The sequence below is a fragment of the Zingiber officinale genome, chromosome 3B, assembly GCF_018446385.1.
Source record: "Zingiber officinale cultivar Zhangliang chromosome 3B, Zo_v1.1, whole genome shotgun sequence".
Lineage (NCBI taxonomy): Eukaryota > Viridiplantae > Streptophyta > Magnoliopsida > Zingiberales > Zingiberaceae > Zingiber > Zingiber officinale.
The window spans coordinates 69,075,288-69,089,458 of NC_055991.1; the positions used below are offsets into that span (position 1 = coordinate 69,075,288).

The window sequence follows — 14,171 nt, forward strand, 5'->3', positions numbered from 1 at the left end:
TTCATATTGCATTTTATTTCTTGTTTTTGATTCTTGATAATTTTCTTTTTCTTCTTGAATATCCATGAGCACTAACATGTCAAGCAGGACCATGAGAAATTTTTCTACACCCTTTTCTGCAAGATTTTTATCTCCCATTGTGCAACCTCAAATTGAAGTAGAAAGTTTCCAACTAGACCCAGAGATAATTTTCATGATACAAGGTCACAAATTTTGAGGAGAAGTATCAGAAAGTCCTTATCTGCATCTTGAAACATTTTTAGAGATTTGTGATTTGGTGAAATGTGAAGGAGTATCAGCAAATGCAGTTCGATTAATGATATTTCCTTTCAGTATCAAGGATAAAGAAAGGACTTGGCTATATTCTCTCTGTCCTCAAAGCATCACAAGTTGCGAACAATTGGAGAAGCAATTTCTGAATCATTTTTTCCCTCCAAGTAGAACGGTGTATATGAGGAATTGCATAACAAATTTTGCTTAGGCATATGGAGAATCATTATTTGAAGCATGGGATAGATTCAAGAGTCTTCAAAGACAGTGCCCTCATCATGATTTTGAAAAATGGTTGATTTTGCACATATTCTATGGGGGAATTTCTTTCTCAGACAAGACTTTATTGGATTCATCAGCTGGAGCTTCTTTTATGGACAAAAGTGTAGATGAAGCTTATTCGTTAATTGATCAAGTGACATTGAACCTCCATGAATGGTCGAACAAAAGTTAGATGGAATTTCCCTCAGATATTCAAGAAGTGAAAGCCATAAATGTAAGGAAGCTTGTCAAACAAAATGAAATTCAACCACCTAAAAATGTTGAAATTCACAAGTCACAGAGTGAGGAGTTCAAACATTTGGGGACAAAGCTTAATAGTATTGTTTCAAAATGGTTTAAAGAAGATCCCCTTCCTACACAGTCAAGATCCAATGAAAAGTGTGATGATGTTGGGTTGAGAAGTGGCAAAAATCATGAAGAACTTCTGAAGAATGACATGTTTAGAATTGAGGAGAAGAATAATAGAAGATCACAAGAACTCAATTTCATTTCTCTAGGAAGTTCCCAAAGGCCAGAAGTACCTTTCCCTCAACGATTAATCACATCAACATTAGATAAGCAAGTTGGACCTCCTCCAAAAGCTCAAAGGGAATTTGGGAAAAAGGGAGTTCCGTCTTTCCCAGGACCTTCACTAAGGGTTCCTTTTCCACAAAGGTTAGTGGGGGTCAATGAAAATAAAGACTTCGGCAAATCCTGTGACACTAATATGGTTGAGTGTAGATTTTTGAATATATATGAAGATGAAGATTTTTCAGATGAGGATTTTATTGATAATGTAGTGGTAAATAAGTTTTCAGATCTATCTCAAAATTTTATAAGGTGTTATAGTGACATCGAATTTTCAGATGATGAATGTGATGTGGTAGATCAACTTAAAACTGCAAGTGAAGTTATTGATCCTCTTGTTATTGATTCTCCTATTGAGGACATAGATGTTGGTTTATTTTTTGATGTATGTGTTGATGATGATGATATGGAAGAATGTGTAGGGAGCTGTGTTGTGGAAGCAGCATCTCAAGGATCACCACCTTTGTCAAGACAACCCTTAGAGGTTTTAAGAATTGATCATGTTGTGGAACAATGTGTAGGGACTTATACAGAGCTAGTAGAGTCTCGAGAATCACCATCATTGATATCATCAACACCTAAGCTAGAGCCAGAACCATCATTTGATTTAGAGGAAGTCACATCTACATGTTTAGAAATTTTAGGTATTTCTCAACAAAGTAAGGCTAGTATTTCTTGTGATCTTTTGGAAAACTTTATGGAGATACCTATAATTCACTTTGTTGGATGTGATTCAGTTTTTATTACTTATTCATCTTATCTTGATATGGTTCTAGCTCTATACTATATAACATGCTTGTGGGAGATTTGTTTTTCTTTTGGATGTGCAGATTTCACATGGACCAATAATTGGAAGCTCAATCTGAACCGTCTTCGACCACCTGAACAAATTTCCAAGAAGACGAAGATGGAGAGAGTTATACTTTACTTTGTAGCTCCTTTGATGAAAGCTCCCTCCATAATAAGAGCCCTTGGTAAGAGGGTTCTAAAATATCTTACCCCTCCAAGAGCAAGATTTAGATGAATCTAATGAGGTGGTCGAGCTAATGACCTTAAACAAGCGCTTCTTGGGAGGCAACCCAAGTTCATTTTCCTTATTTTCTTTTATGTCTTTAGTTCTCTCTTTATAATAAACATGTATCCTCTACTTAATTTTTCTTGTCTATCTTATTGTTGTAGAATTCAAAGTTGTGGAGGAATGTGAGTATTGGATGGAGGAGTATATTTAAAAACATGAACGTCAACCATTTGGAGATCATCACTTGGTAACTTCTTTTAAAATCTCCTCCACATTGTTTTTAGTTTTCATTGGGACAATGAAAAATTTAAGTCTAGGGGGATGCATTAGATGCATTTGATTTGCTTTGTTTGTTTTTGTTTTAGCTTATGTCTTGCATTGTGTTTTGATTTTTTGTGGCATACATCTTGAGAACATCAAAACTTCACTTATATGCTTTCTTGGATTCAAGTGAAATGTTAGCACGATTATTGGCTGGATTCATGATGTTCGAATGATGCTAGTAGTAAACTTTGTGTAGTTCTTTTTTCTATCTTGGGAAGCATTAATAAGCTAAGAATCTTATTGTGATGAGTTTTAGTTTTGGTTCAACCTTAAGGATTTTATCTTCACTACACTTGTGCTTGATGCTTGAATAGTTGATGTCATTGAAATAGTCATGATTCATCTTGTTTGCTTAGTACTTGATTTCCATGGTGATTTCTCAACTTTCATTTTGGTTACTGGATGAGGCTCAAATCATTAAAGCTCATTTGGAAAAATCAAAATATCCCAACATTTGTGCTAAAAGTACATTTATGAATAAGTTTTGCACAATGCAAACACTTATAAAAAAAAAAAAAAAAGAGGGATATAAAAAACAGTTGTCATGAGTGGAATCTAGCAAGTCACCCCTTTGAGACCGAGTTAGGTTACTGGGGAAATGACTGCTTAGCTTCCCTTGAGATTGAGCACACCTTTGAGACCTTGGGTTAGTTGAGAAATATGAACCAAGTGAATGGTGAGTAAGTGCCTATCACTGGTTACTTGTCTTTCACTGGAAACATTAGTAATTCAAATTTGATGACGACTTGACTAGGACATGGATTGAAACTTGAAGGGTGTTGAGTTACTTTTACACCGTGCACAAGATTCTTATGCTTGAACCATACTTTACTTGTTTCCATGATCACGCTTGTTAATGAAACTTTTTGATAGAATTAGGAAAGTGCACTAGGTTTTATGAATATGTTGTAGAACATATGAATTTAGACTGCAGCATTTTGCTTGAGGACAAGCAAAGGTTTAAGTCTGGGGGTATGATGTGCGTAGATTATATACTCTTTTATGCATGTTTTTACGCACATTTACATACTTTGAGCATGCTTGATCTATGCATTTTTATACTTCCAGCTTACCTTTTAGCATATTTACTCTTTTGATTCGGAGATCTGCTTTTTGTGCATTTTCTGTACACAGGAGTAGATTTGGGGAAGAATCTACATCTTTGGGCATGCATTGGAGGAAACGAAGGGAGAAAGCACCGTGCTGTGTACCTCACACGGCCCTGCACTGGTATGGAGCTCGGGCCGTGTGGAGTTTGGCACCAACAGAAGAGGAAGATGGCATGGCCGTGTGAACCTCGCACGGCCGTGTCAAGATTTGAAGCCAACCAGAGCAGAAGCCGATCTACACGGCAGTGTGAGACTTCCAGAGACCAGCGGTGTGGCGTGTGCACCACAGTGGTGTAGCATTTCCAGAGAGAGGGTTCGGCGTGTGGAGTCACAGTGAAGCTGGCGGAGAGGGCTGGACATGGTATGAATCTCACTGCAGTGTCACGGCCGTGTGGCCGATCCCTCCTCTATTTAAACCCTTCTTCATGAATTGAAAGGGGATCTCTCCCCCTTTGGGAGAAAGCAAGATTTGGTGGTTTCCTCCCATTCTTGGGAGGATTTCTGGGCGATTCTAAGGGAGATTTCGACGATTTCGACTCCGGAGCGAGGATTGGATCCGAAGACAAGGCTTCTTCGTAGATAAGTTTTCTCTTTCTCCTCTTCTTGTTTTCTTGGATTGGGGATTCAAGGAATGCTTGTAATCTCTATTTCTTCGGATTTTCTTCCTCGATTCATGGAGTAGATCTTGTATTCTAGGATTAAGGGAGTATTTGTATGATGGATTGATGTAATCTCTTATGGATTTGCCATTTTCTTGTTTCAATGACATTATCTTGCTTGTATCAATTAGATCTTGAATGATTGATGGTGATTTGTGCTTAATTCTCATTCTTGATTGATTGTTTGGATTTCTTATGGACTTTGTAAAGATAAACTCTCACTCGATCATCCGAGGGATCCACGTGACAGGTGCAAGCCCGTGTAAGGACGTTTGAGAGATAATCTTGAAGAGGAAATAGGGATATTCAAGAGAGTAGGATGGATTTTATGATTAGCTTCTTGTATCTTGATAGATTAATGAGTCGTGGGCTTCTACGTTGATATCCGAGGAAGGCATAGTAATAGGTGCACTTCTGTGTAAGGACAACATAGGTACATGTCTAATTAATCCTATTTAGATACATTTCTCAGTCCTTAGCCGGTTGTCTATTGCAAGAGGGAACCGACAACTTTCTACATGTTTGGCAATTGAGGGATAAGAATTGGTGAACCATTTACATTCAAGAAATCTTACAAAGAAACCGAAACTCCTAGAACCTTCCTTTATCATAACCGAAAACACTAAACTCTTGTTTGTTGATCTTTAATATTGGATTTGTTTACCTTTACTTTGCTTTTGAAACGATTGGATAGTTGTTTAGCTAATTCGCATTGAGGCATTTCTAGTGCTTATTCCAGTCCCTGTGGATACGATAATCTTTTATATTACTTGCGACATTTCCGTACACTTGCGGAGAGTAACAGACGCTATTATACTTAGTCTATTTGGCACTAATACAAATAAGTATAATAACCAAACAAATGCCTTTATTAATATACAAGAATATGATACAATGAGTCCATACAATCATCAAATGATTGGCTCTAGGGCACTAACTAACAGCTTGGAGGTTATTTTTACCTAAATTGAGATCTAAGGGGGTTCGGCCATGATAAGAACCCAAGGGATTAGGAAGCTTAGAATCCAAGTTAACTATGTTACCATGTTACTTATGATAGTATAATCACATGATACACCCTTATGCTTAAATATGTATGCTTGTGATTCATACTTTCCATGATATGACATGTGCTAGAAATATGCATGCTTTTATGATATGCTATGTGGATAGAAATATGCATGCTTTTATGATATGCTATGTGGTGAAAATATGCATGCTTTTATGATATGCTATGTGGATAGAAATATGCATACATTTATGATATGCTATGTGGTGAAAATATGCATGCTTTTATGATATGCTATGTGGTGAAAATATGCATGCTTTTATGACATGATGTATGCCTAAGTGATGCATACCTTTATGATATGATGTATGCCTAAGTGATGCATACTTTTATGACATGATGTATGCCTAAGTGATGCATACCTTTATGATATGATGTATGCCTAAGTGATGCATGCTCTTATGATGTGTGATATGTATATGTATGACATGTACTTTACTTTATATGGCTTGTACCAAGGGTGGGCTCCATAAGCGCCCCGGGGTCGATGGAATAAGACTCGGGCCTCGTTAGGGATGGGCTCCTAAGTGCCCCTAGGTCGATGGAGTAAGACTCAGGCCTAGTATGTTTGCCTTGTAGGGTTCAAGACTTGCTACCTTGGACCTACATAGGTTGCGCGCAATATGTAAGTGGTACATAGCCGGGATCCCCTTTAAGTTGATAATATGTTCAAGTATATATGTAAGAAGAAATGGTTTTAAAGATCATGAGACATACACATGTTTTTTCGGATACATGTTTTCAAAATCATATTGCATATACCTTATGATCATGTTGTGATGACGCTGTGATTTATGATATGTCATGATTAGATATGAGTATGTTATGTTTCATGCTATTCTTGATATGCCATGCTACCTTATGATGATGCTATGATATGCCATGATTAGATATGATTATGTTATGTATCATGCTATGCTTTAAGAGATGATATGCCATGACTAGTTATGATTTTGTTATGTTGCATGATATGCTTAAAGAGTATGATATGTTATGCCATGACTAGTTGAGATCATGTTATGTTGAAATATTCTTTGATCATGTGATGATTTTCGGTTTTATTGAGTAGGAAAGGAACTTAATGAGCCATGAGTGCTCATAGCTTACTTTCCTTGTACCACAGATAAAGGAAAAAGCTGGATGAGCTAAAGGAGCAACAGGAGAGGCAAGGAGATGTGTGTGGCGGTGGCTAGGCAACCAAATAAGAACCTGCTTTAAGAACTTTTAAGAATTTCGCTTTGGTTTCGTAAATTGTAGTACTATATGGGTAAATTGATGTTATGTTTCTTTTTATCTTGTTATCATGTTATGGAAACCATATTAGTGTAGTTCGGATTTGAAAACAAAAGAAAAGTTTTATTAAACTAAGAAAAATTATTTCAAGTTTTCCGCTGTAATATGTACATAGAGTATCGTAGCCCCATCCCTTAGGGTTAGCAGGGAGGGCGGGCGTTACAATTATGCCTACTTGTATTGGTGCCAAATCAACAAAGTATAATAGCATCCTTGAGTAGAAGGCTCTTACCTATATCAATCGATTGGTTGAATCGATAGTGAGATGATATAGGGAACACTACTCTTAATCATTCCTAATCGAGTATTAACATTCAGGGACAATGTTAATGCAATAAGACTAGCATGTAGGTCAACTCGATGACTTGATCTCATAAGTCATGGATATAGAGATATCAAGTTGACACATGGGTATGCATTGGAGAATGTATACTGAATGACCCGCCATGAGAAAGTATCATTGATCGTTATATGAGTTTCATATACTTTCTCATGTGGCTATTAGTATGACTATTAGTCCTTGACCTGAAATCACCATGGATCCCTACATAAGGAGTTATGTACTTTGGCTTCGTCAAACGTCACCCGTAACTGGGTGGACTATAAAGGCGATTACTGGGTATGTAACAAATTATGCAAAGGGATATGAGTGATGTAGATGGGATCTATCCCTCCTATATGGCGAGAGTGACATTGATATTCTTGATAGAGTGAGACCACTAAGTGCATGGCCATGCCCAAATGAGTTAATATGAGATATTGAGCTCATTTGATCGAGTGAGTCTACTTGGGATTCAAGATTTAGATTGATTAGAGGATGACACGGTCTATGCCTCACATTGATCAATCTAGATGTCTAGGATAGAAGGACAATGTCATATATTGTGAAGAGTCACAATTAGTAGTCACAAGGTGATGTTGGATCTCAACATTCTTGTAACTTGGGTAGTAATGATGTATTGGTAGATACCGCTCATTACTTATGCTTCTAAATGAGTTTAGGAGCATTGTCAACGTTACAAGAACCTATAGGGTCACACACAAAGGACAATTAGATGGAGATTAGGTTCATATGTTGAACCAAGAGGATTAGATTCATGTGATGAATCAAATTGGATTAAGAGTAATCCTAATTGAACTAATTGAGTTGGACTCAAGTTGATTCATGTGTTCAATGAGTCTAATTTAGATTATGACTCATTGAATCAATTTAATTAAATGAATTAGATTCATTATATTAAGTTGGTTTGAATCAAATGGTTAGATTAGATCAACCATGAGAGAGATTTGGTCAAGTTTGACTTGACTTGAGAAGGAAGATGAAAGGTCAAGTTTGACTTGACCATTTGCCACCTCATTTGTGAGTTGGCATTAATTGGCCAATAATGGTGTTACACATCATCATGTTTAGAACATGTGTGTGCCACCTCATGGAGGTTACAAATCTCCTCTTTAATGGCCACATTAAATGAGAATGGAGGTTACAACTCCAATAGTGGTCGGCCACTTATGGTTGAATGGATGGATTAATTTTCATTCAAGCAAAGTAACTCTCATCTTCTTCCTTGCTCTCATTCTCCTCTCCCTCTCCTCCTCCTTGGCCGAACAACCTAATGTGCTAGCACACCATTGTTTGGTCTTCTCCACCTAGTTTGTTCGTGTGGATACGCATAGAGGATCATACACTTGACGATCTAGAGATCCGGCGAACCTTTCGACGAGCGGGATTGCGAAGGGCTTCGCATCAAGGGTAAATCTCTAAACCATGTAGTTCTAGTGTAGATCTAGATGTAAGAAACTCGTACTCATAAAATTTTATTTTATTTTACTTCGCACGGATCCGGTGGCATGGGAATCGGGGTTTCCGCAACGCGAAAAAGCGGTTTTTGCGGCCCGAAATTCCCAACAGTGGTATCAGAGCCACGTGCGAAGTCTTGTACGAGTTTAATTTGTATTTTTATGGAAAATATCAGTTCTGTAATATTCTATGAATTTCCTATTTTTATAGTTTTTATGTGTATTTTTCTTGTAGAAGCGAAGCACAAGTGTTTAGACACTTGTAGGCTTCGGCTACCGAGAAGATTTTTCCGAAACGGCAAGGTTTCGCCCCAAATCTTTTTGGGACAGCGGGATAAGGCGTTGTAGGATTGCTAAGGAACACTCGCGATGGTTATATCGTGGGTAGGGGCGCTGTCCCAGACCCCGCAAGGGGCTTCGTTCCGCGATTGCGCCCGAAAACCCGCTAAACGGAACCGCCGGGAATTTTACTCATAAAAATTGTAAAAATTGTAGTAAAAATTACAGAAAATTATAGAAAATACAAAATTTAGAATTATGTATTATTTTGTGATAGTCATGGCCCAAAAGACCCAAATTAGATTTAAAAAAATTGTGTTGTAATTCATATTACGGCCTGCATGTCGTCATTTGTGTTGTGTGTGCTGTATACTTGACGTGCCTCTCTTTTATTCTTGTTGTAAAGTAGTTTAGACTCGAATGTAACTCGAGTTTCAAAATTGTAATGTACAAAATTGGAGCGGTGGAAGGTCCACTCGAGACGGAGTTACGAGGAGTGCGCGAGCACCACAACGTGGTCAAAGGGAGGAGCTTGAGAAGCTGTTGACCCTAGGTTGACCATCCGATCTTCTCATTGGCTTGAGAAGATCATAGTAGGGCCATGACTAATCACAAATAATTTAATTAATTGCTTGTGTGGGTGTATGTGATGCATGCTAGTATAGTAATTAATTAGCGCCTTAACGATTAGATTAGATCTAAATCGTATACAAGATGCACCCTATCGATTAGATTAGATCTCAATCGCGTCAACTCAAATGCCTACCATGCCATGATACCTATCACTACCTCGATCACATGTGTTGTTGAATCTGCCAAAGCAGAGCAACACATATTATCTTGGTAGGGTACGGAGGGACAATCTTGGTCCCGCCTATCAACGCATGGGTGAGTACAATTCAATTAGATTGAGTAACTAATTAACTCAATTGGATTGAGTTTAACTATAGGCATTTTCCAATGGTTGGTAGATAGGTCAAAATCACATTTATATTAACTCTTGGGCGTATTAGCCAAAGCTAACTCGAGTTTTAATATAAATGCGGATCTTGATCCTATAAACAAGAGTTGCATAGAGATGTAATTGGTAAATTGTTACCTACCGATCATACTAAGTCTTGGGTGATTTAGCCAAATCTAACTCAAAGCGTAGTATGATGTGGATCTTGTCCCACTTGAATTATAGAATTCAATGGGAGCATCATTTAGTTAAAGGCCTAATTAAATGAATAAAAGAATATGATATTTATTTTCTACATTTTTCTGTTGTAGATTGCCATGTCGAACACGAACACCTTCTCTCTAGGTTCTGTCCTTGATAAGGACAAGCTCAACGGAGCAAATTTCCTGGACTGATATAAGAATCTGAGAATAGTTCTCACCCAAGAATGTAAACTGTACGTTCTGGAGTAGCCCATTCCGGAGGCTCCTCCTGCCACTGCCACGCGAGCTGACCGAGATGCTTACAAGAAGCATCAAGATGACGCATTAGATGTGTCCTGTCTAATGCTCGCGACTATGAACTCTGAGCTTCAGAAGCAATACGAGTTGATGTGCGCTTACGATATGGTTGAACATCTTCGTCAACTGTATCAAGGACAAGCGAGGCACGAGAAATTCGAGATCTCTAAGGCACTATTTCAGTGCAAGATGTCAGACGGGGCTCCCGTAGGTCCATATGTGCTCAAGATGATTGGGTACATAGAGAACCTACAGAGGTTGGGGTTCCCACTTGGCTAAGAGCTGGCCACTGACCTGATCTTGCAGTCCTAGCCAGATAGCTATAGTCAATTCGTTCTAAATTATAACATGAACGAAATTGACAAGCCACTGCCTGAGCTGCTTAGCATGTTAAGAACTGTTGAGCTCAACCTTAAGAAGGTTAAGCCCAACTCTGTTCTGATGGTTCAGAAACATAAGGGCATGGGCAAGCCCAAAGGCAAGGGAAAGTCCCAAGCCAAGGGCAAAGGCAAGGCACTAAAGCCTAAAGGAGGGGTCGCTAAGGATGCTACCTGCTTCCACTGCGGTCAGACCGGGCATTGGAAGAGGAACTGCAAGGTGTACTTGGAAGATCTTAAGAAAAAGCGAAGTGAGACTTCCACTTCAGATATATATATGTTATAGAAGTCAATCTATCTATTTCTTCATCATGGGTATTAGATACCAGATGTGCTTCTCACATTTGTACTAATGTGTATGCGCTGAGAAATAGCAGGGCATTGACGAAGGGCGAGGTGGACCTACGAGTAGGTAATGGAGCACGGGTTGTTGTTGTTGCTGTAGGAACTTATCATCTATCTCTGGCCTCTAGGCTTGTATTAGAATTAGATGAATGTTGTTATGTGCCTGCTTTAACTAAGAACATAATTTCAGTTTCTTGTTTGGACAAGAAAGGTTTCTCTTTTATAATAAAGGACAAATGTTGTTCTATTTATTTAAAAGATTTGTTCTATTGTAGTGCACCTGTGATGAACGGACTCTACATTCTAGACCTTGAAAGCTCTATCTATAACATAAGTACCAAGAGGTTCAAGTCAAATGACATGAACCAAACCTATCTCTGGCACTGTCCCTTAGGTCATATAAATGACAAGAGCTTATCCCAGCTCTATAAAGATGGTTTGCTGGACTCATTTTGATTTTGAATCATATGAGAAATGCGAGTCATGCCTACTGGGCAAGATGATAAAGACTCCCTTTAGTGGGCACAGCGAGAGAGCGACTGACTTGTTAGGACTTATACATAGTGATGTATGTGGCCCTTTCAATGTCGCTGCTAGAGGCAGTTATAGGTATTTCATTACATTTACTGATGACTTCAGTAGATATGGTTATGTGTACTTGATGACACATAAGTTTGAATCCTTTGAAAAGTTCAAAGAATTCAAGAATGAAGTACAAAACCAGCTTGGCAAGAGTATTAAGATACTTCGATCAGGTCGAGGTGGTGAATACCTTAGCCATGAGTTTCGTGACTATCTAGCTGAGTGTGGGATCCTATCCCAACTCACTCCTCCTGGAACACCACAGTGGAATGGTGTATCCGAAAGGAGGAATCGTACCCTATTAGATATGGTACGGTCTATGATGAGTCACACAGATCTTCCTACATTTCTTTGGGGCTATGCTCTAGACATGGCAGGTTTTATACTCAACCGAGTTCCATCCAAGGCCGTGATAAAGACACCATATAGGATATAGACTGGGAGAGATGTCCAGGTATCTTTTATGAGGATTTAGGGTTGTGAGGCTTACGTTAGACGTCAAGTCTCAGACAAACTGGGACCCAAATCTGATAAGTGCTATTTCATTGGATATCCAAAGGAAACTAAGGGATATTACTTCTATATTCCCAATCAACACAAGGTAGTTGTGGCAAAGACTGGGGTATTTCTAGAAAGAGATTTTGTTTCTAGAAAGGCTAGTGGGAGTACGTTCAATCTTAATGAAGTTCAAGATGCGAACAATAGCACTGAAGCCTCGATGGAAGTTGAACTGGAACCACAAAGTGTTGTGGATGATGTTGTTCCACAAGGAGTAGAGGAACAACAAGTTCAAGTAGACATACCTCTTTGCAGGTCTGATAGGGTACGTCGTCAGCCTGAGAGATACTCATTTCTCTTGTCTGACCATGATGATGTTGTGCTCATAGAGGATGAGCCTACCACCTATCAGGAAGCTGTGATGAGACCAGATTCTGAGAAATGGCTAGAGGCCATGAGATCCGAGATGGAATCTATGTACACCAACCAAGTATGGACTTTGGTTGATCCACCTAAAGGGGTAAAACTCATTGGGTGTAAGTGGGTCTTTAAGAGAAAGACTGACATGGATGTACTTATCTATAAGGGTCGCTTGGTAGCTAAAGGTTTCAAGCAAATTCATGGTATTGACTATGATGAATCTTTTTCTCCAGTAGCGATGTTTAAGTCCATTCGGATCATGCTTGCTATTGCAGCATACCATGACTATGAGATATGGCAGATGGATGTCAAAACCGCATTTCTGAATGGAAACCTGATCGAGGATGTGTACATGACACAACCTGAGGGTTTTGTAGATCCACAGCATACTAGCAGAGTATGCAAGCTGCATAGGTCCATTTATGGACTAAAGCAAGCTTCTCGGAGCTGGAATCTTCGATTCGATGATGCAATCAAACAGTTTAGTTTCATCAAGAATGAAGATGAGCCTTGTGTCTACAAGAAGGTTGTAGGGAACACAGTTTTCTTCCTTATATTGTATGTGGATGACATACTACTCATTGGTTGTGACATCCCTTTCCTTTAGTCTGTCAAGACCTGGCTAGGGAGTTGTTTCTCAATGAAGGACTTAGGTGAAGCATCTCATATTCTAGGCATACAGATCTATAGATATAGATCTAAGAGATTGCTTGGCCTAAGTCAGAGTACATATATTGATAAGGTACTCCTACGATTTGCCATGCAGAACTCCAAGAAGGGTTTTCTGCCAATGTCACATGGCGTGAGTCTTTCGAAGACTCAAGGTCCCTCTTCTAGAGAGGAGAGAGACCGCATGGATCAGATCCCTTATGACTCAGCCATAGGATCTATCATGTACGCCATGCTATGTACTCGACCTAATGTCTCGTATGCTTTGAGCATGACGAGCAGATACCAGTCAGATCTAGGTGAGAGTCACTGGATAGCGGTCAAGAATATTCTTAAGTACTTGAGAAAGACTAAAGAATATTTCTTGATATATGGAGGTGATGACGAGCTAGCTGTAAAGGGTTACAGTGATGCTAGCTTCAGACCGAACAGGATGATTATCGATCGTAGTCAGGGTTCGTGTTTTGCATAAATGGTGGTGTTGTGAGCTGGAAGTGTTCGAAGTCAGACACAGTCGCTGATTCTACAACAGAGGCCGAGTACATTGCTGCATCAGAGGCAGCAAAGGAGGCAGTTTGGATCTACAAGTTCATCATTGAACTTGGGGTGTTTCCTAGTATCGCTGACCCTACTGAGCTCTATTGTGACAACAATGGAGCTATAGCACAGGCTAAGGAACCTCGCTCACACCAGCGAACCAAACACATACTATGGCGCTTCCATCTCATTCGAGAGATTATCGATAGAGGAGATGTGAAGATTTGCAGAGTACCTATAGAGGCTAACATCGCAGATCCCTTGACCAAGGCTTTGGCACAGAGAAAGCATGATGGTCACACTAGGTCATCAGGCCTTAGAGCCTACACTTATTGGCACTAGTGCTAGAGGGAGATTGTTAGTTAGAGCCCTAGAGTCAATCATTTGATAATTATTGTATGGACTCATTGTATCATATTCTTATATATAAAGGCATTTGGTTTTTTGGTTATTATGCTTACTTATATTGGTGCCAAATAAGCTAAGTATAATAACGTCCTTGACTAGAAGGTTCTTACCTATATCAATCAATTGGTTGAATCGATAGTGAGATGATATAGGGAACACTACTCTTAATCTTTCCTAGTCGAGTATTAACATTCAGGGACAATGTTA

General features: G+C 39.0%; 1 non-coding gene across 1 annotated transcript; it reads right to left on the reverse strand.

Moving 5' to 3' along the window:
- Nucleotides 1-449: 449 nt before the first annotated feature.
- On the reverse strand, nt 450-555 carry LOC121968766. Its single transcript, XR_006108303.1, has one exon. It is a non-coding gene; the product is annotated as a small nucleolar RNA R71 (small nucleolar RNA).
- Nucleotides 556-14,171: the final 13,616 nt, after the last annotated feature.